At 45.6% G+C, this 23244-nt stretch overlaps 1 long non-coding RNA gene across 2 annotated transcripts; it reads right to left on the bottom strand.

Annotated features, from left to right (window-relative positions):
* Positions 1-1633: 1633 nt before the first annotated feature.
* LOC114232696 (uncharacterized) lies at positions 1634-21946 on the bottom strand. 2 transcript variants are annotated; one of them, XR_008556541.1, is made up of 3 exons: positions 21891-21946; positions 18480-18604; positions 1634-1695 (listed from the first exon to the last, which is right to left on the bottom strand). It is a non-coding gene; the product is annotated as an uncharacterized LOC114232696 (long non-coding RNA). The 2 variants fall into 2 exon arrangements; XR_003618789.2 differs by lacking the exon at positions 1634-1695 and adding an exon at positions 10946-11268.
* Between the last annotated feature and the right edge of the window lie 1298 nt (positions 21947-23244).

Below are 23244 nucleotides of genomic sequence, written 5' to 3'. Positions count from 1 at the left end.
GCCCAAGGCCGGGAAAGCATCTGCCCGAGGCTTTCCCGGCCTTGGGCACCAGCGGGGAGCCTGCACGGATGGCAGGAAACCACTGGGGGTCGGCTCCTGCGATCCTTAGAAGGGATGTTGGGTGCGGCCGAGCCCAAGGCCACCGCCCGGGGCAAGCCCCGACCCTGAAAGAAGGCAGAAGGCGGTGGCCACAGCCAAGGCCTGGGTCCCCGGTGCCAGCAGAAAACTGGTGCAGGCAGCCAGGTGAATGAAGGTCTATTGCACGAATCTTCGTGCAAACGGGCTACTAGTTTCATAATAAAAAGATTTAAAAAGAGGTAAATTAAAAGGGGAAAATGGAGAAAACAGACTCGCCCTTCTCTCCCTGAATGCAGGAGGCATGGAGCAGCTACTTAAGAACTGTGGGAAGTAAACAGCAGCAGGTCGTTTAAGGACCATGAGAGTTTGAACCTTCACGTGGGAAGGGAGTTAACCTTTGCTTTCCCCTCAGTACCGCCGAGACCAGCACGTGAGCATCAGCACGAACAGCGAGTTGCAGAAGCAGCTCTGGCCCAGGAAAGGGAACAGCCAGCGCTTGGAGGAAATGTGGACACCCCCTGTCTCCTCCTCTTGGTTCTCTCACACCCAGTCCCCAGCCATCCTATAGTGTCAGTGGCAGGAGCCCCTACTGGAGGCCAAAACGCTGAGGAGGGGCCCTGGTTATCTGCTCAGTGCAGCTGGGATTCCAAGACGGTGCGGCACACGTTAATTGAGTTTGAAAAACATACACTATTATATTTTAGAAAAGTGTTAGATTGGCAGAAAGTTGTGAAGAGAGCACAGAGAATTCCCATATACCCCCCACAGCCCAGTTTCTCCTACAGTTGGCATCCCACTAATCAGTCCTTCTCTGTCCTCCAAGGTCTGGCCCTGCATTCAGCTAAGTGCTTGGCACAGCGAGGTAACCACAGCCGCAACTTTCTAGACAAAGAAAGGGGAAGGGGAGCCCCAGGCAAATACGAAGTGCCGGAGACATAACGGAGACAGGGTCTCAGAAAAGTGGCTGCTGTGATTCCTGTGCTCACATCCCAGCTGTGCCTGCCTGGGTCCGATCCTAATCACATACCTCGCGCTGAGAAACAGACCAGCAGATACACCACAACTCAAGGACTCACACTGTCCCCCTGGGCGGTGCAGACACAGTGGTTTAGACACTGAACTGATAGTAGAAGCAGAGTCCACAGAAGGGAGGTGGGAACTTGCCACCGGCATGTAACCAGATTGATTTACTGCTAAAACAAAAATGTTCCACTGGAGTTCCACAACTCTGGGCCTTATTTAATATACTATTCAAAACACTCAAAATCAAATCCAAGATCACTCAACATACCAAGAGCTAGAGTGTTCTTAATTCCCTTGGGGAAAACCAGTCAACAAATGCCAATGCCCAGATCACATAAACGCTGAAATGACTTGACACAGGCTTCAAAGCAGTCATTATACAAATGCTCCAACAAGCAATGATAAACAATCTTGAAACAAATGGAAAAATAGAACGGCTCATTAAAGAAATAGGCGACATGACAAAAAATCAAGTAGAAATTTAAAAATATGGTAACTGAAATTTAAAAGAAAACAAAACTCACCGGTTGGGCTCACTTGCAGACTGGAGATATTCAGTGAACTTCGAGGTGCAGTGACAAAAAATGACTCAGTCTGAAACACAGAAGGGAAAAAACGATTGAAAAAAATAAGCAGACCCTCATAGGCTGGTGGCATTATAAAAAAAATGGTTTAATGTTTGTGTCATCAGAGTCCAAAAGGGGGAAAAATAAAGAGTGGGATGGTGAAAAAATACATGTAGGAAAAAAAGGCTGAAAACTTCCCAAGCTTGGCCAAAGATGTTTCAGTTAACCCCAAACAAAATACATCCCAAAAAAGACATACAAAGACACATCCCACTCAAACTGCTGAAATTAAAATTAAAAAAAAATATATCCTGAAAGCATCCAGTGAAAAAGAACACATTACCTAAAGGGGAACATTTAATCAATGACTATGAATTTCTCATGAGAAATTATAAAGGCAAGAAGAAAATACTATTAATTTTTTTTAACAGATGAAAGAAATTACCAATCTAGAATTTTATATCTAGTGATCTATATCAGGAATGAATTTAGAATAAAGGCATTCTCAGATGAAGATAAACAAAGAGGATTTCTTGACAGAATACCTTTAAAGCACACCTGTTTTAAAGCACTTTTAGGCCAAAAGTACACAAAACCAGGGGTAAAGAGAGACAATGCAAAATGATAATGGGCCAAATCAACAAGAAAGCATAACAATCTAGATGTGTATGCAACCTAGCAACAAGTTTCCAAATACTTGAAGCAAAACTGACAAAACTAAAAGTAGACATAAATAAATCAAAAATCTTCCTTCAGTAATAGCTAGAACTAATACACAAGAAATTAGCAAGGATATCAAAGAACTGAATAATAACATCAGCCAATTGGATCTAATTGATATTTCTAGAACATTCCACCCAACAACATCAGAATACACATTTCTTAAAAGTTGTGTGGAACCACCAAGAGCCCAAATAGCCTATTCAAACTTTAAAAAGGACAAAGTTGGAGGCATCACACACCCTAATTTCAAACTATATTACAAAGCTATAGAATCAAAACTGTACGGTATTGGCATAAAAACAGACACATAGAGAATCCAGAAATAAACCCACACATATATGGTACAACAAAGAGTCCAAGAATAAATAATGGGGAAAAGATACTCTCTTCAATAAATGGTGTTGGGAAAACTAGACAATCACATACAAAAGAATGAAACTGGACCACTATCTTACACCATACAAAAAAATTAACTCAAAAAGGATTAAAGGGAGACTACATCAAACTAAAATGTTTCTGCACAGCAAAAGAAACATCAACAAGATGAAAAAGTAACCTACTGAATGGGAGCAAATATTTTCAAACCATATATCTGAGAAGGGGTTAATATCCAAGATATATAAAGAACTCGTATCACTCAACAAAAACAAACACTCTGATTTAAAAGTGGGCAGAGGATGTAAACTGACATTTTTCCAAAGAAGACATACAGAAGGCCAACAAATATATGAAAAGATGTTCAACATCACTAATCATAGGGAAATGCAAATCAAAACCATAATAAGATATTACCTCACACCTGTTAGAAGGGCTATTATAAAAAAGACAAGAAATAACAAGTGATGGTGAGGATGTGGAGAAAGGGAACCCTTGTACACTCTTGGTGGGATGCAAATTGGTGCAGCTACTATGGAAATCAGTATGGAGTTTCCTCAAAAAAAAAAAATTAAAACTACAACTACCATATGATCCAGCAATTCCATTTCTGGGTATTTATCTGAAGAAGATAAAAACACTAACTTGAAAAGAAATATGCACCCCTATATCTATTGTAGCATTATTCATAATAGCCAAAATATGGAAATCTAAGTGTACATCAACGGATAAATGGATAAAGAAGGTGTGGTATGTATGTCCAATGGAATATTCTTCAGCCACAAAAAAATAAAATCTCGCCATGTGTGACAAAATAGATACAGCTTAATAGCATTATATTAAGTGAAATAAGTTAGACATAGGAAGACAAATAGCATATGATCACACTTATATGTGAAATCTACAACTAGATACAGAAAACAGATTGGTGGTTGCCAGAGGTGGGGTGGGGGTGGATGAAATGACACGAGGGACTCAAAAGGTACAAACTTCCAGTCCTGGAGATCTAATACACAGTACAGTGAATACAGGCAACAAAGATATAGTATGAACATTAAACTTGCTAAGACAATATATCTTAATTGTTGCCAGAACTAGAAAAAAAACGATAACTGAGTGATGGGACAGAGGTGTTAGCTAATGCTACAATGGCAGTCATGTTGCAATATAAGTGTATCAGATCAATATGTTATACCCCTTAAACACAGTGTTATATGTCAATTAAATCTCAATTAAAAATAAAAGATAGACTCACAGTCCATCTTTCTGGGCTCAAACCCTAGCTTCAGGATTAACTCCGATGATTTACTACACCTCCTGTGCCTCAGCTGAGTGCCTTCCTCTGTAAAATGGGCTTATTATAGCCCCTGCTTCAAAGGTTGCTGTGCACAGCATAAGGAATAAGCAATAATACTGTACTAACCATGTGGGTGCCAGATGGGTACCGGCCTTATCACAGGTGACCACTGTGCACGGTATATAAATATCTAATTACTGTGTTGTATACTGGAAACTAATATAGCATTGTCTGTCAACTCTGAAAAAATAACCGTAAAAAACAGTAGCTGTGAAAGCAGAACAAACTAATGGGAGCAAAGCCCTTGGCACCGTTGCCTGGCACACAGAAAGTGCTCAATAAATATTAGCTGCTTTTATTCCCGGACCCTTCCTGCCAACTTTCCTTGTAAGAACCAGACCTAACAAACGTGGAGGCAAAATGCAGTCCGCCACCAGCCCCTCGCCTCTGCAGGTCTCCCTGCAAACTCACACCTCGACCTCGCCGGGAGCGCGTGTCCAGAAAACCTCAGCCCTTGTCTGAAAACGCTCAGGGCGCACAGCGAATCCCCCGTGGCGGGTGTGACCTTATTTTCTGATTGCCCACGTGAATAAGCCCGATCTTCTGCGTATAATTAAAAGGCAGCGTGGTATTTACACAGGAAAGGGGAGCCCAGCTCTCCAAACATACAGGCTCTGGCCCTTGGGTCTGCCACCCAGAGGCTGTGTGACCCTGGGCCATTCCACTGCCGTCCCTGCGCTCCAGCCCCTCATCCGTGCTGACACTTTCCCGACCCACAAAAGCGGCTGTAAGGGCCTGACAGCGGACTCTCCCTCCTTCCCTCCACATCCCCACTTTCCCCAGGTGAGGCTGTGGCTAACGCTGCCAGCCTGAGCTGTCCCTGGAGATTCTGCAGCCGCGCAGGCCCGTACGGGTGACAGACGGGGCGATGGCACCGTCCATAGAATTTCAAATCCCCTGCCAAGAGGTCAAGAGATTATGCAACCTCTGTTCCCTACTGCCCACGATGGAGGCGTCACAGTTCACCAAGAGGAAACCCCAAGAGCCAGCTCCACATTTGAACAGCTCCCACCACCCAAAAGCCACGCCCCCTCTCCCCCCCTTCCAGGACGCTGAAGAATCCCAGCCTGGGAGTCAGGGGACAGGGGACGGGGGACAGGGGACAGGCCAAGTCCTCACCTCAATGACCTGTGAGCTCTCGGACAGGAGACGGTTGACTCTTGAACACAGGTTTGAATGGCGCAGGTCTAGGTATGCACAGATTTTTTCAATAAATACAGCCCGCCCTTCCCATCAGCTGTTTCGCATCCGCGGGTTTCATAGGCCCGGGTTTCGCTTGCGCAGATTCAACCAACCGCTCCTGGAAACAGCATCCCTGCATTCCCGGCCGCAGATTCCCAATCGGGAATCGAATATATTGTTTTCAATCCGCGGTTGGTGGAATCGGCCAATGCCAAGGGCCGACCGTAGGGTCAAAAGTAATATGTCCATTTTCAACTGCAGGAGGTCGGCACCCTTAATCCCCACGTTGCTCACGGTCAGCCCTCCTTCCTCTTGGTGGGCTCGGCTTAAAAGGGGAGTATTGGCCTGGCCTACGCCAAGTTCTCTTAAGATCCTTCCTCCTAAGATCCTTCCTGAACTTCAACAGGAGAAACGTGTTGGATGAAGCAACTAAGAATGAAAACAGCTGCAACCCTAACCGCCAGGGTTCCAGAGCCTATGGGAACCATAAGTAACTTTCCAATGGAAATACAATATTTTGTATGTTTTTGTTTTGTTTTGTTTTGAATATATTTTTATTGATTTCAGAGAGGAAAGGGGAGAGAGACAGAAACATCAATGATGAGAGAAAATCATTGATTGGCTGCCTCTTGCACGCCCCACACTGGGGGATCCAGCCTGTAACCTGGGCATGTGCCCTGACTGGTTCACAGGTCCACGCTCAGCCACTGAGCCAGGCCAGCGGGCACTTTGTTGTTTTTGTAACAAGGATGTTTCCCCTCCTCTTTCTCTTTGGGTGGCATTTAATGTCTGGAGACGTAGGTGTTAAAGGGCCCGGTGGCAAAAATGCAAGATGACAGTGACAAGGGGAACGTACTCTCATAACTGCCTCTCGTCCACGGGACATCAGCTCACCATCGTTTCCCACATGCTTCTCCTCCTGAAGCTCATTAAGACTTTCTCAATTCATAATCAATACATTAAAGTCTCTCTGTTTAATAAAACAGTTCATCAATATTTCATGATTTTAATAATTTATGTTTTCTTACAGAGGCAGATGGAACCCTGCAGCACACATGTTCTCTAGAGACGACAGAAGAATAAGAACACTGGAGTTGCAGATGCTGGACTTTGAAAAATCAGCCTTTCTGGGCCCCCGTCTCCAGTTTGGGATTTTGGGAGGAGGGATGGTGGCTATGGGATGACCCACCTGTCTGTAAACTTTGTGAAGGTGGGCACCATTTCTGATTATTTCTTGACCATCTACCTACTATGTGGCAGACACGCTGCTGAATACTCAAGAGACATGACCTCATCTACTCCCCACAATAACCGTAGGAGAAAAGCATCATTGTCCCCACTGCACAGATGAAGACACTGAGGCTCAGAGTTAGCAAGTAAGTTAATCAATGCTGCCCAGCCAGGCAACGGTGGTGCGGGGATTGGAATGAGGTCATCTGACTCCAGCATCCATGCAGTTAACATCTCTGCCATACAATGGTCCACATGCCTTCTTTGGAAAATATTTACGTATTGATCACTGGCTTCTATAAGTTTTGGGGATGCTGAGATGAACTATATAGGCAGGGACCTGAACTCATGGAGCTAGCACATTGGTGGGTTTAGACCAGTGGTCAGCAAACTCGCGAGCCGTGGTTTGCCGCTCTGTTGACTAATGAGTTTGCCGACCACTGGTTTAGACCATCCTATATAATAAAGAGGTATAATAAATAGGTGATATGCAAATTAACCCTCATGCCCTCACAAGATGGCTGCCTATGACCAGGCCGGCAGGGGGGGTTAGTGAGGGACAACCAAACGACTGAACAGAAGGTTGCGTGGGGCGACCAGGCTGGCAGGGGGGCCATGAGGGGTGACCAGGCCTGCAAGGGGGGCAGTTGAGGGTGATTAGGATGGTAGGGGGGCAGTGAGGGGCGACTAGGGAGGCGGAAGGGGAAGTTGGGGGCGACCAGGCCGTCAGGGGAGCAGTATAGGGTGACCAGGTCGACAGGGGAGGGGGGCAGTTAGGAGTGATCAGGCAGGCAGGCAGGTGAGCAATTAGGAGCCAGCAATCCAGGATTGTGAGAGGGGTCCCAGATTGGAGAGGGTGCAGGCTGGGCTGAGGGGAACCCCCCCGCCATGCATGAATTTTGTGCACCAGGCCTCTAGTATACAAATAAAGGCTTTTAAAAATCAAGAGAACTTAGAACTCCTACCAATTCCCCTCTTGCAACAAGGCTCCTGCAGCCCATTTCAGGAGCCAGGTCAAGCCAGGCATGAGTTGGCCATCTCATCTCACATGGTCAAGAGCGAAACCCCACTGGACAGTGGGTAGAGGCCTCCCTTCCAGACTAGGTTCCAAACAAGTGTCCCCCGAGGTATGTGTCTTGATGAGCTACCCCTGGGAATGGGTTTTCCCAATGCACCGATGAGCGTTCTCCTGGGTGTTGATGCTTCCCCAGGGGCTGTTACTCCCAGGGGGTCTGTGGTTTACTGTAGCTTCTTTCATAAGCACAGGAAGAAACTTCGGGCTGGTGGAAATGTTTTGCTTCGGTTTCCAAGGCGAAGATGAATATATAAAGGCTCTATAAAGGCTTGTTTCACTGTAACGTCATTGTCTACTTATGAATCTGTCTCCCATGTTAATTTCTTAAAACTGGGGTTAATGCTTCATTCAGTGTTAGAATCCATTGCTTAACACAGTGCTAGTAGGTGTCCAATAAACAAATGAAAGAATGAATGCTTGAGCTCAAAGCCAGGGGTTCTCACTAACTTCCTGTGCAACTTTGGGCAAGTTATGTAATGCTCCCTGACTCAGTTTCCCTATATGAAAAATAGGGGATAGACTAGTACCTGTCTCTCAGAGATCAGCTGAGGAATGAGTTAATAGACATGAAGCTATTAGAAGAATGCATGACACAGGATGTACACAAAATGAATGATAGTCAAAGGCTCTATAAAGGCTCTATAAAGATTTTCCTGATGAATATCATTTTCTCATGCATATTTTCCCAGTGAGTATTTGTCCAATTCAGGATATGCTTCTGTTGGTATTTTTAATACAAGGTGTGATTTTCTTCCAGTCGATATTTTTTCCTGTGCCTATTTTTTAAGTGGCCATTTCTTCTAGAGAAAATTTTTCTGGTAGGCATTTTTCCTAGAAAGGCTATTTCTCAATAGAGTTCCCTCCCCTTTTTTTGCAATGGATACTTTTCCTAATGAATATTATCATGGTCAGCATTTTTATAATGAACAGTTTTCCCAGGGGCTATTTTTCCTAAAGAACATTTTTAGTGAGAACTTTTCATGGTGGGTATTTTTGCTCAAGAATATATGTGTCCCTGGGATATTTTTCAGAATGAAGTGTGTCTCCAGTAGTTATTTTTCCAAATAGGCACTTTTTCCTAGAAGTTACAGGTTTCTCCTTGGCTGTTTACCCCCAAGAAGCATGATCCCCATTATGGACTGAATTGTGTACCCCTCAAGAGTCATATACTGAAACCCTAAACCCCATTGTGGCTGTGTTTGGAGACAGGACCTTTAAGAAGGTAATTAAGGCTAACTGAAGTCATAGGGTGGGACCCTGGTCTAATAGGATTAGTGCCCTTAAATAAGAAGAGACAGACACCAGGTGTGTATGCACAGAGGAAAGGCCATGTGAAGACACAGCGGGAAGGTGGCCGTCTGCAAGCCATGGAGAGAGGCCTCGGGAAAAACCAACCCTGCTGATACTACAGGGTGTCCCCCAAAAATGTATACACACTTTAACAGCTGATAGCTCAATTTTAAAAATGAAATGTTTTAGTAGCCACTGCCTTTATAATTATTCAAAGTGTGTATGTACATTTTGGGGGGACACCCTATATTATCTTGGACTTCCAGCCCCCAGCGCTGTGACAAGTGAATTTCTGGGATTTTTTAAGCCATCCAGTCTGGTATTTTGCTATGGCAGCCCGAGCAAATGACTACAGCCCAGGGCACTTCATATTTTTCTGGCTAGAGCTGAAGCAGCCATGAGCTCTCTCTTCTTTAGGCCACTTTCTGCTGGTCCCTCAAAGGCATCCCTTGCTTACCCCACAGTGAACACTAAGGTCTGATGCAACAGAAGCTGAAGCCTGCCTGGCCTATGGCTCCCTTTTGTGCTGATAAAAGAATATGCTGTCCTCCCTCCAACTCACTCCCCAGCCTGCAGCTCTCCATAACTCCAGCCCCTCACAGCAGATCGATACCGAGCACCCTGTTCCCATCGATGAGCCCTGGGATTGTAGCACAAAGCACTACAGATACATAGAGATCCCAAGGAGTGCAGGAGAGGTGGCTTGGGATCCTCTGCCTGGGAAATCATATTGGGGGGGGGACCCCAAGAGTCCTCTACTGGAAGGTCCATCCCTTCCACTCTGAATAGGATTCCAGAGAAGAAGATATGTGTGGGGGGCTGTTTGGCATCCTCTCACTGGGGGGCTTTCAATGGAAACAAGCTTAGCACCTGAGCAGAGCCACCTGATCCATTCAAATGTTAGACTTTGGATAGTCATATACAATTCTTGGTGAGCATAGAGAGAAATGCCAGGCAAAACGAAGCCCAGAAAAGCCGGAGACACAGGCTGGTGAGTAGAGACCGTATTTGAAAACAAGGTTTCACCTTCTGCCTCCCAGCATCACATTCTAAGCTCCCTTTCTCTAGCGACTACCTCCTCAGCCCCCCAAACACCCCCCCACACTGCCCGATGGATTCCCTCCCTTCCATACAAATACACACCCAAAGTCCCTTTGCTCCCCTCTTATCTCCATCCAATTTTTTCTCAACAAAAATAATCAAAAATAGATTCATTCTGAAGTCCAAACAGCTGATAAAAACCAATCATTTCACTCCTCCCTTCCCCATTTCTTTTTATCACACATCTTTTAAAAGAATCAAAGCCTTAAATTCAAAGACGAAAGATCCACTATATGGAATTTCCAGGATTAGCCTAGGCGGTAGGGTGATTGGCAGGTAGGAACACCTGCTGGGCACCTCGCTCCACCCTTCCAGTACCAGATAGAGGTTAGAGAAGCAAAGCCATCTTGCAGGGCATTGTGGGTGCCCAGCAGAGATCCTGCAGATACCAAACAAAACACAAGGTGCGCTGGCCTATCCGTGGCATCTCACCGAGTGAGAACTCCACCAAACACAGATTCTCCATGTGCACACCCCCTATCGCTAAAGATGACCTCGTCCTAGTCCCCAGAGCCTGTGAATGTGTTACCTTACATGGCAGAAGGAACCTGGCAGAGATGCCTGCCTGCCTCTTATAGCTGGACTGTGATGTAAGCCACTGAAATTTCGGGGGTGGGGGAGGGATCCTTCACTAGAGTGATTAGCCTCCCTTGGGCCATTCACTAGCCCTCTTTGAGTCTCAGCTTCCAGATCAGTAACAGAAGGTGATCGTGTGTTTGCTACGATGACTTGTCATTAAGACTCTGCAGATTTTCGACTTTCCAGGTCTTTGGTGATTAAAAAACACAAGGGCATTTATCCACCAGGTAGGCTCTTAGTGCTATGTATGATACACTCCGAGCAGATCCATTTCTTTTAATAACAGAACAGCCGATTCTTCCATCCCTGGCTCATTCCTGAAACACGGTTTTGATTGACTGGGCCTCAGAGCATCTGAATCCCATAACATAAACTCAGTCGGCCATGAACGGCATGGAACGGATACCAATTTGCGGGGTGGGTCCTGGTTTGAACGCCCTTTGTTACGTTTTCCTATCATCCTGCCCTTCGCCAGCTGCACCCCACCGAGGATGATGATTCTGCATCTTGCAGCTGGGAGAGCCCCCAGGGCACTGTCCACTGGATGGAGCAAACACACCTCCTGGCGTCCTCTGTCTGGGCAGCGTGGGGCATAGCTGCAGGGAATGGCAGCTCTCTCCCCAGGCTAATTAGTCACTGACAGAAATGACCTCTTTCCAAGTTCCCATGACACTGGCTGTGGGCGAGACCTGCAAGGCAGGGGAGAGCATAAAGGTTGGTTTCGTTGGTTTGATGATGATCATTGATCTTCCTAATGTCCCACCGTTTCTCTGCTCCCTCCCTGGAGTTTACTTGCACCGCAGCAGCCAGCAGGATCCTGTTAAAATGCAAGCTGGATCGTGTCACTCCTCTGCTCCCAGAATTCCAAAAAAAATTCTACCTTGCACAAAATAAAAGCCAAAGTTCTTACAAAGGCTAACGAGGCCCTACATCTTCCGGCCTGACTACATTTCATCCCATCTCTCATTGTTCCCTCCATCCCAGCCACACACGCCTTCTTGCTGGGACACGCTCAGCAGACTCCTGCCTCAGTGCCTTTGCACTTCCTGTTTCCTCTTCCCAGAACACTCTTCCCAAAGTATCTTTATAGCCTCTTGTGGAGCGCGGCTACAGTGCTTGGACAGGTTCAAGCCTTGGACTGATGAGAGGGCACAGTCCTCTCGTGGCCACGTGCAAGTCCCAGCCTGGAGGGCAGAGCCCTCCCAGCACAATGATAGCCAACAGCTCTAGTTGTAAGCTTGAACCTATGGTCTGAACACGTGGCCCCACGTGCCTAAGTGATATAGGCTGCAAGAAAACAAAGCTTGATCAGGTGCATGTAATTGAGTAGGATCGAAACTCACCAGAATGTTGTAAACATCTTGACCACGCCCTTACCTTGCCTCCTGGCATCTGGCTATAAAATAAAGACACGGCTTGTAGTCCGTGGTGCTGCTGGCTTAAGCAGCGTCCTACCGATACCCAGCTTTCGATCTCTTGTCTATCTTTTCTCAATCCTTTCATCGTCCCCGCTCGGGTTCACCCTTGGCCGTGCTGGCGTGGCACAGCCTCCCACCCTTCCTTCAATTCTTGGTTCCCATAGAGAAGCCTTCCCTGAAAATCCCATTTATTATTGCAACTCCCCTCATCAATGGCACAGCCTGTCCCCCTCCCCCAACTTTATTTTTTCTATGCAGCTTCTTTCTCCTTCTAGCACACTCTGGCCAGCATACCTAGCTTTATTTCATCGTCTACCCAGCCCTTCCTGAATATAAGCTCCAGGAGGACAGGTCCTTTGCTGCCTTCCCTGGTCTCCAGGGGATTGACCGGCACATAGTGAAGGCTCAATAAATACTTGTTGGACTGAACTGAAATTTTATTCTTCCCTTGAATTTATTCTGCCCTTGTATTTACCAAATGATAGTAGAGGTCCCTTATAATTAAATTGTTTTATTATGTACCCTGGAAAAGTATCAGTTATTGTTCATTTTTTAAATTATAACTCTTCTATAATTCCAAATGTGTCACTCAAAGTTGCAAAGTGGAATGGCATTGTCCTCTCTGCACAGCCAGCCCGGGGAATGGGAGAAGAGAGTGCTGAGAGTTGCTGAATTCCTAGGACCTCTTGCACCAGAATTAGAGACACCTGGACCACTGCAGAGGATTCCAACCCAAAATGTATGGACCCCCAGGTGTCAGAAGACATGCAAATCCCCTGAAATCACAAGTAAAAATATGTTTGTGTGTGTGTCATAGATATATGCTCGCTCATTCTTTTAAAAAAATATATGGTTTTATTGATCTTTAGATAGAGAAAAAGGGCGAAGGAGAGAGAGATAGAAACATCAACGATGAGAGAGACACACTGATCAGCTGCCTCCTGTGCACCCCCTTCTAGGGATCAAACCAGCAACCTGGGCCGGGCCCTGACTGGGAAGTGAACCTGAGACCTCTTGATTCATGGGGCAATGCTCAACCCACTGAGCCACACCAGCTGGGCTCACTCATCCTCTTCATCATACCTACAAGTGCCAACACCTTTCTGGGGTCTAGTGTTACCCCCCCCCCCAAAAAAAAGTTCCTGCCCTCAAGCAGCTTGCATTCTAGTGAGAGAAGAAACACTCAACAAATATATATTTCTGGAAATAATAAAGCTTAGAGGTCAGAGAGTGACCAGGCCAGCAGGTGGCCTTTTCAGGTAACAGGAGCTGGAAGCTCTCTTTGAGAAAGTGAACTGGAGCAGAGGCCTGACTAGAGGAAGGGAATGAAGAGTACAATCATCTGGGACAGCGGTCCAGGCAGAGGGAACAGCAAGTGCAAGGGCCCTGGAATGAGAAAATCTTGCCACGTTCAGGCAGGAAGGAAGCCGATGTGGCTCAAGTGTACTGAGCAATGGAGCGGATGGCAGGAGAGGAGGACAGAGAGATTAAGGGGGCAGGCACCTAGCATCTTGCAGAGCAGTGTGACGACTTAGTTTGATTTAGCTGTGAGGTTAATGGGATTCCAACAAAGGGGGCAACATGGAGCAGGGAGGTGATTTCAGAAGCGAATGCAGTGATCACATGAGAGTGGATGTCCTAGAGTCCCTGGACCAAGCAGGTAGCAATGGGAAAGGTGAGAATTGGAGTTGCTGCCTAGTTGCTTGGGGATGGATGGGCGTTTTTCTGGAGAGAAGGTTTTCATTGGCGACTATTTCTCCTGACTGCCCAGCATGCGTTGCTGCTTCTCTGATGAAAGCATCTCCTATTGGGTCAACTACCCTGCATCGATGGACACAACAGGCAGGGAACTGTCCTCGAAGTTCCCACACTTCCCCTGGCTGGGAGCCAGCCCTGGACTGACTTCGCGAAGTCAACCAGGCTCCCTTCCCTGAAAAACTGCATCTTCAGTAGGGTGACAAAGGTCTGAAACTGAAACATATTCACCATGACAGTGGTCCCCTGCAGGGGCTGCCAGGGGTGCTGCTGGCCAGACCCAGGGGCAGGTTTGGTCCCCTTCTTTGTATATGTGTGATATATATGTATATCTTCATGTATGTATATGAATATATAGAAATCTACATATGTAAATATATGTACCTATATAAATTCATATAGAGACAATGATACATATACTAGTAATTGATTGCCTTAGCCAAAGTTTCTGTTGTCATCAACCAAGTGACCTAGGCCAGTGGTCGGCAAACTGCGGCTCGCAAGCCGCCGTTTGCCGCTCTGTTGGCTAATGAGTTTGCCGACCACTGGTAGGGGCTTAATCACAAGGAACAACAACAGCTTGTAATTATTGGAATCAAGAGTCTAGGTCAGTGGTCGGCAAACTCATTAGTCAACAGAGCAGCAAACCGCGGCTCGCGAGCCGCAGTTTGCCGACCACTGACCTAGGCAACACAGAACTCATGGCTGTAATTAGATGCTCAAGGGGATGCAATATCTGCAAAGGTTAAGACTAGAGTTTTAGAGCTTTGTTCATCAATGTGCAGACTTCAGGCCAGCCTCAGCTTCACCCAGGGGCTGGTTAGAAATGCGGACCCTGCCGCAGACCTACTGAATCAGAGTCTGCACGTTCACCAAATCCCCACGTGACTCCAGTGCCCACTGAAGCTGGAGGAACACGGTTGGAGGGTCAACATGACGTAGAAGAAGCTATCAGACTGGGATTCAGGACACCTGGGTCCTAGACTCGGCTCTTTCACTAATAGTCATGCGATGTTGCCAAATATCTTGCCTTCTAATCTTTTGCTTTGAATTGAAAAAAACGGAGGAAGTAGATCTGTGACATGCCATAGCTCCCATGATGCTTTGCACACACCCTTCTATCCAGCACGTGGCATAGAACATTATACTCAAACGTACAGATCCCCCACTGGCTGGAGGAGTGGACAGCTGTATTTATCACGGAGAAATATTTGCCCTGTTGCTTCCATGTGATGGGCACTTGCAATGTTCTGGGACCAGTACTAGTGTTCAGTACATGTTTTCGAACAAATGATTTCATTAAAGAATTCCTTCAGAAACTAATGAATGCATTGAACATACAGCGTAAGGCAGATTTTGATTATTATTATGAGAATTCTCTCTTTAGAGATCCCTTCCAGTTCCGACAGTCTATGAATCTATGGGATGAGTCACTTATCAATTGAAGGGTTAGCAAGGATGGATGATATCACCCGAAATCACAGACTCTCACCCAATGCTTCTCCTAAAGAGGTTACTCTGACCCACTCATAGAGACCATCTTGGAATACAAAGATTCGTAGATAATTCACCTGCCTGGAAAAACAGGTGCTAACTTCTGCTTTATGGCTAAGCTTTGGGGGAAGGAGGAATGGGGAGTAAAAGCAACTGTTTCTATAGCAACAGAAATGCACAATTTAAAGAACATAGTGTCTTGCTTAAATCTATTTATAAAGAATGTGTAGGAGATTCAATTAAGGAAACCAACAGCAGAAGTATTCTGGTTCTGGCTTAATTGTCTGCCTTCCACCATTTAGCACTCAAGAAAAATGGGCTAGGAAAGGGTCGAGGGGTCAGCGGCCAAGGAGGGTGCCGGGAGGAGCCTGTGACTTCCCTGCATCACTGCAGAGAGCCCAGCCTTCCCCAGCCCTGGTGTTCCCAACCCCAAAGCAGGAGCTCCCACGGCCTGAGCCTAGTCATGTTCAGACAGTTCTCAGTGGAGGCCTGAGATGTGGGTTAGTAAGTCATCACCGTAGGGGCCTGACTTAATTGTATACCCCGTGACATCCTAGACCGCAAGTCTTTACTGTGACCTAAAATTCCCACCCATTTCTAACCCCTGCCTCCTTTCCAAAACTCATAATGCCATGGGGTGCTCCAATGGTGCCCCTGACTCAACATTTCCAAAGCTTAAGTCTGCCCCATCACCCTTTCTGGCATCCCCGACTGATGCTTCCCACATCCCCAAATCTTGCCCACTTTTCCTTCTCATCCTCTCTTGCAACCTTTCCACCATCATGATCCAAGAATGCACAAAACTCAGCAGAACCAGGCTGGAGTCAGGCCTGCTGAGGACAGTACTGGGCCACATCGCCTCTGCCACCATGGGACTCTGGATCCCGATCTGGGGCTCTGGATCCCGGGAGCACCCAACTATCTAATCCAGTGTTCTGAGCAAAACCTTGACCACAAATCGCCTCAACCTCCTAGCCCAGCCCTCGAGTTTCACATGCTGGAGTAGCCACGTGCTGCCATTTCCTGTACAATATCAGAGTGGGTTTCAGCCCTTGCCAGTCTGGCTCAGAGGATGCAGCATCAGCCCACAGACTGAAGGGTCCCGGGTTTAATTCCAGTCAAGGGCATGTATCTTGGTTGTAGGCTCAATCCTTGGCCCTGGTCAGGAGCACATGCAGAGGCCACCAATTGATATGTCTCTCTCACATCAACATTTCTCTCTGTGTATCTCCCGCTCCCTTCCACTCTCTCTAAAAATCAATGGAAAAATATCCTTGGGTGAGGATTGACAGAATAGGTTTCGGCTTTCATAATGGGCATGATAAGCCCATGTTATTGATGAAGAACCTGAACCTCAAAAAGAATGAATAATTTTCTCAAGATCATACCACTAGAAGGTCACCAACCTGGTATTTGAATGAATGCAGATAAACTTTATTCCGATATATGTCTTTTCCATGAATCTACGGAGTGATTTCTCAAGTCAGAGCAGAAGGGATCTCAGAGGGGCTAACTCAAACCTTCAGACAATGGGAATCCTGAAGGATGATCAGATGACCACTCGGCCTCAGGCTTAATCACCTCCAGGGACATCCAGCTCATGTACTACTATTCATTCATTTCTTTTTATTATTGACAGGGGTCTTCTTTGATGTGACAGCTGAAATGTTCTTCTTTGCATGATCCAGACCATGATTTTAAGCTTTCAAACCAGTAAGCCTCTCACTGTAGCAACTCAGCCCTTCAGACCTTTGGAGACAACTGTCAGATATCCCCTTGGCCTCCAGTTCTGCAACGAAAATGTTCTTTCATTCACTCATGACATAGATAGGATAGAGTTCAACGTGCCAAGCACTGTGCTATGCACTGGAGCAGATGGTGACCTCAGATCTATTACTTCCTACAAAGGCTTAACCCACCTTTGGTCACATTTAAGTGTATCCGTTTCTTTTGAACCAGTGGACCCAGGTAATGCTTCTGATCATGGAGATAAGGAACCATAAAGTTAGATTCTTAGTGTCCTCTTTTCTTTTTCTTCTCTTACACTTCCTCTTAACAGTCTCAATCACACCTATGATTTCAGTGGTTACCTGAATGCCAACCAATCCCAGGCGCTCATCACCAGACTCTCTCCTGGTCTCTGCACGTAACTTTAAAGGTCTAATTGTCACTTCACCTTGATAAACACCTCAAATGCAAGAGATCTGAAATGGAATTCATCATCTCCCTCCCTCCAATCCAATCCCTTCTCCTGTGTTCTCTGTTCTGGATAATGTCAACAGGACCTGCTCAGATTCCCAACTGTGTTTGATCCCTTCCTCTATCTCACACTCCACCTTCAACCGAGCCGATCTCTTACATATCTCTCCTACCCATCTCACCTCTCCATCTCCACGGTGCCTGTGAGTCCTTCATCATTGTTTATCTAAGCAATTCCAATACCCATCCCCCCCTGCAAATCCTCCTGCTTCTAATCTTCACCCTGTACCTTCCAATTGAACCTGCACACTATTAGCATCCATCTCTCTAAAACAGGCACTGGATGTATTGCTTCACCACTTCAAAACCTTCCATGGAACTGGCATACTTATGACATCAACTGCAAATATTGTTGCCTGCCTCACTGGTCCCAGCTCTGTCTTGAAGGGGTTCAGAGCTGGGGTCCCTAAGATGTGCTACTTCCGCATGTGGATTTTCTTGAGCATTCCTATCCCTAACTCCCTAGAGAGTTAGGACACCAAGAGAACATACAGTAAAGCAGGGAGTCAAAGTGCAGAGATGGGGTTGTGGGGTTGACCTGAATTGTGGGGTTCCGGGAGTTCAGCTCTTCAATAGACCCTTTGGAACCTTTCATTGTACAAGGATAGAGAGTGAAAACATCTGGAGTAATCTAGAAGTATATGGACCCCAAAGAGTTAGTTAGGACCGTGGGCTCCATTATAGAATGGGGGGGATGTACAAGTACTTACTAGTAATCCCAAATAAAGGAGTCCAGGCTTACTTATGGACCATACTTGGTGAATGTGCCATCCACAAAAGATAAGGGTTCCAGGTCTAAAAGATATGGGTTCAGCTCCCAGAATCCCCAAAACCCCTCCCCTATTTGGTAGGAAGGAAGGGGGATTCTTAGACAAACCTTTATATTCTTGGGGAAGGGGAAATGCAAAATTCTGCTAAGGAAAGAAACCCAGAGATAAAATGTTTAGTCATTCATTCCCTCAGTAAATATTTACCGAGTGGCTATCAGTGGTGCCTGGATAAAGCAGGGACTCCAGCACATCATTTATTCTCAGGTTCTTCTGCTCCCATCTCAGTGTATGAGCATTTCCTCCCCACCTGCCAGAAGCAGTCACATTGCCTGAAGGTGTAAGGGTGAGAAAAAAATGAAAAGAACAAAATATTGTAAGCTGTGGGAGAGTCGTGAATAAAGGGTTCTCCCATCTTACTCAGTGAATAGTAAGTCTTCAAGGCTCTGCCCCCAGGATTTGCCTTCCTAAGTCCATAGATAAGCTTTGACTTAAATTAGTAAATTTAAAAAAAAAGGAAGGAAGGAAGGAAGGAAGGAAGGAAGGAAGGAAGGAAGGAAAGAAAGAAGGGAAGAAAGAAAGAAAGAAAGAAAGAAAGAAAGAAAGAAAGAAAGAAAGAAAGAAAGAAAGAAAGAAAGAAAGATCAAATAAGGATTGACTTGAACACATTGGCTGAAAAGTCAGGGTCCCTCTGAACAGACGTGTGAGTTGGTTTCCTCCCCTCCCCTGGTCAGGAGGTTGGCAAGCATGCATGCCCACACAAAAGTTGCTCTCGTGGTGCCTGGAGTATAAATTGACATTCATAACGCCTGCTTAGGGGCACACCACAATCTCATCTATCATGCATTTCTTTTCAAAGTAATTGCTTGTCTCCTGCTCTCCTTAAATCATTTATTGAACACTTACTACGTACACTGCGTACACTGGGAGTGGAGACAAAGGGCAAGGCCCAACCTCAACTGGCTCACAATCCAATGAGGAAGAAAGACCAATGAATGGTCTGAGGTGGTTCCGTTTGACCCGTGTTGGGATAAAATATATTTGCAGAGAACTCTACCCATGTTGGGAGAATTGGGAAAGGCTTTCTGGAGGAATTGACATTTGGGTCAAGATTTAAAGAATAGGAGTTGCTCTATGTTATGAGCTGAATTATTGCCCCCTCCTCCCTGCCCAATTCTTATGTTGAAGCCTTAACCCCAATGCGATGGTATGTGGAGGTGGGCCTTTAGCGGTAATAGGATTAGATGAGGTAGTGAGGGTGGAGCTCTCATAATGGGATTAGTGGCTTTTTCGAAAGAGGAAGAGAAAGAGATCACTCTCTCAACCATGTGAGGACAAGAGAGAAGGTGGCCATCTGCAAAACCAAGCAGAGGACCCTCACCAGGAATTGAACTGGCAGGCACCTTGATCTTGGACTTCCCAGCCTCCAGAACGGTGAGAAACAAATGCCTGGTGTTTAGCCCACTCCGTCTGGGATACTATTTTGTTATAGCAGCCCAGGCTGACTAATGCAGACTAATAACCAAGGGAGGCACAAGCATTCCAAGTCACAGAGCAGCTCAAGTGGACTCCCAGGGCGATGAGAGCCTGCCACATTCTGGGAGCTCTGAACACTTCCTAATGCCTGAGGTACAGGGTTCCCACACCACTGGTGCTGCAGAGGAGGCAGTGACAACTAGAAGATCAAGGCAACCCTAGAGCTAAATTGCACACTAGCAATGCTAATTGGCACGTGCACTCAGGAAGGGCAAATTCAGTGAACACTGAGGGTGGGGGCAGGGAGGATTTCTTGGAGGGGGTGTGGCAGCAGAGGGGACAGGCACTGCCCAAGGCCCAGAATGCAATCCAAAGCCGCCCCATGTGGCATTCAATTGTAAAATGAGCATGGCCCGCCTCTCTCTTATCCCCTTTTGTGGGAGTCTGCTTTCCTGAGAAGCTGTTTAGGGGCTTGTGTTTGCTTGAGGCAGATTGGAGAGGCCATGGCTTTGGTACATGAACATGGAGCGCATTCAAATTGGACAGATTCAAGTACATTTTGGCCCAAGGATTTGCAAAAGCCTTCGCCAGGCTGGTTATGGGATCCTCTGACATCCTTCCACACGCTGGGCTGTATATCTACGGTGACCTTTTCAGGGCACTTACCCAGCAGAAAAGAAATGAAAGTGCATTGGGGTGGAGGCGTGATGCGCAGGAGACGACAGCTTCTCTATTAAACCACTCAGCACCAGCCTCCCAGACACTCAGGATGGAAAAGATGGTGTGTTTGAAGGGTGGTGTTAAAAAAAAAAACCTCGTTCCAAGCACATACAGAAATAGTGTTCCTAACAATTAAGAAACATTTTCAGATATTTCGCTGTGGTGGGGTATTTTAGAAACATTTGTGTCTTTAAATGCCAGATTCTTCAGACTGGTTATTGCAGAAGTACAGGGGGAAAAAAAACTATTCTATTTGAAGAAATTTGTTTCAGAATGCACTCAGCAGTACAGGGTGAGCATGGGGAATTTTTCATTCTTTTTCAACCTTTAATGACATCCAGGTGTGCCCTGGGATGCTGGAAGACTTCATGACCAGCCCCCTACTTCCTTGTATACCCTCTTCCACTGAAACTCTTCATTTGACCTACGGCATTCAGATACTGTCAAAATGTCAATAATTAACCAAACATATATGCCTTTGTTACCATGCTGTTCCCTCTGCCTAGAATGAGATACTTTTTAAAAATATTTTAAATATATGTTTATTCATTGCAGAGAGGAAATGAGAGGGAGAAAGAGATAGAAACATCAATGATGAGAGAGAATCATTGATAAGCTATCTCCTGCATGCCCCACATTGGGGATTGAGCCTGCAATCTGGGCTTGTGTCCTGACAGGGAATCGAACCATGACCTCTTGGTTCATAGGTCGACCCTCAACCACTGAGCCCCACTGTTTCTGCTAGAATGAGATTCTTAAATGCAAGAGCTGGACTTTATTCACCTCAGAATAGTCTCATGTCCAGCTCATTCCGGTCTCATAGAATTTGCTCAATGAATTCATTCATTGAAAAGACACTTATTTAGTGCTTTAAAACTAGGCATTGCATAATAAAAGAAGATCCATAAATGGTGCTATCATGATGCTGTAAAGCTTTGGGAGGGATTGCTCTGAATCAACGGTGATTAGCACATCAATCCTGGGTCTATACTTGTTACAGTCACCATCACAGCAGGCTGACTGGCTTTGGGGACGCCAGATCTTCACAAAAGAGAAGTTGACGGAGCAGCCACATTACATGTGTTACGGAGAAATACAATAGGCTTCCTCATTTACATTGATCCCCTTGAAATGTACTTCACAGTTATCCTATTCTCAAAACTTGAACTTACACTTGCCTTGTCAAGGACAACTCTGTGATATGAAGTGAGTGTACCCATCAATCAATCAACTCACATTATGAGCATATATCTCACCCTCATGCCCATAAAAAAGAGCACGGAGCATTCTCATTAGAGAGTCCATAATTCTCCTGACAAAATTATGTGATGGTTACCCTTGCCATTATAATTAGTGACATTATCCAATGGAGTATGGTATAGAATAGTGGAGGAAAAAAATGACTTTTAAAGTTGGACTCACAGGATTCAAATTCCAGTCTGCCACTTCCTGCTGTGTGCCCTGAAGTCCACCTTTCTTTCCTTGCCTGAATAAAAAGAAAGACAGAAAGAAAGAAAGAAAGAAAGAAAGAAAGAAAGAAAGAAAGAAAGAAAGAAAAGAAAAGAAAGAAAGAAAGAAAGAAAGAAAGAAAGAAAGAAAGAAAGAAAGAAAGAAAGAAAGGAAGGATGTTTTAAAATTGAGCAGCCTTCCATTCATAGGGCGGGAGAGGGTTGGAGAAGGAAGGAAGGAAGGAAGGAAGGAAGGAAGGAAGGAAGGAAGGAAGGAAGGAAGGAAGGAAGGAAGATAATGATGTCCATCTGCATGGGGCCTTGTGAGATAACATGGATCAGGTACCAGGCACATGCTAGCTCAAAAATAAAATATTATTCCCTTTACTTCTTTCCCATGACCCTTTGTATTCAAAAAGAAATGACCAGCTCCATATTACTACTTAGAAATCCCTAAGCTAGAAAAGATTTGTGTTGCCAATGTTTTGACCCCTTGAGTCAACCACACAAGGAGTCTGGTTCCCCAAGGAGAAAACTATGATGGACAAGCAACTGAAATACAGCAATAGGAGGGACTGCCCCAAATACTGGGCTCTCAGAGGCATTTTATGAGTTCATTGAAAACTCAACAAAGGGAATTCCCACTGTACTGTTTCCAGGGTTGAGTAATGCAATCTCCAGCAAATTATATATTCAATGTGTATATAGGCACATACTCAGGAGTCTGGTAACAGATCCAAGTAAGTGCATTCTAGAGCCAGCCTGCCTAAATCAAAACCCGAGACTTCAACACGTATCAGTTGTGTGTCCTTAGGAAATGTGTCTAACTTCTTTATGCCTCTGCTTTGTCATTTGTCAAAGGGAGCTGGGAAGAACACCTACCTTTTGGGGCTGTTTGGAGGAGTGAATGAAGTTCGAGCAGTGTCTGCCATGTTGGACGTGCCAAGAAATCATATTCACCCAAGTAGGAACAGTGTTATTTGAGGAGTGGAATGATGGTTCCTTCCCACTGCTTTCTTTTATTCTGTACTTTATGAACCTTGTACAATGTCAGGATATTGACTTATTCTCTCATACACAGCCAAAACCTTAATTCTGTTTTCATTTGAGAGATGTTTTAAAATTGAGCAGCCTTCCATTCATAGGGCGGGAGAGGGTTGGAGACTTGTATGGAGCCAATGGGTGGAATCCAGGAAGGACCAACAGTGGAAGATTGGGTGAGGAAGTCTAGAGCAATTTCTAGGGGAAAAAGTAGCTGCAAAAGCTTTGTGATAGATGACCTGTAACTGTTGGCCATGGGAATGTGAAATCTTTCACGTAGGGTACAG

Source organism: Eptesicus fuscus, chromosome 7 (assembly GCF_027574615.1).
Source record: "Eptesicus fuscus isolate TK198812 chromosome 7, DD_ASM_mEF_20220401, whole genome shotgun sequence".
NCBI classification, from domain to species: domain Eukaryota; kingdom Metazoa; phylum Chordata; class Mammalia; order Chiroptera; family Vespertilionidae; genus Eptesicus; species Eptesicus fuscus.
Note: the sequence above shows the minus strand (reverse complement) of the source record. Positions and strands in the feature narration are given on the sequence as shown.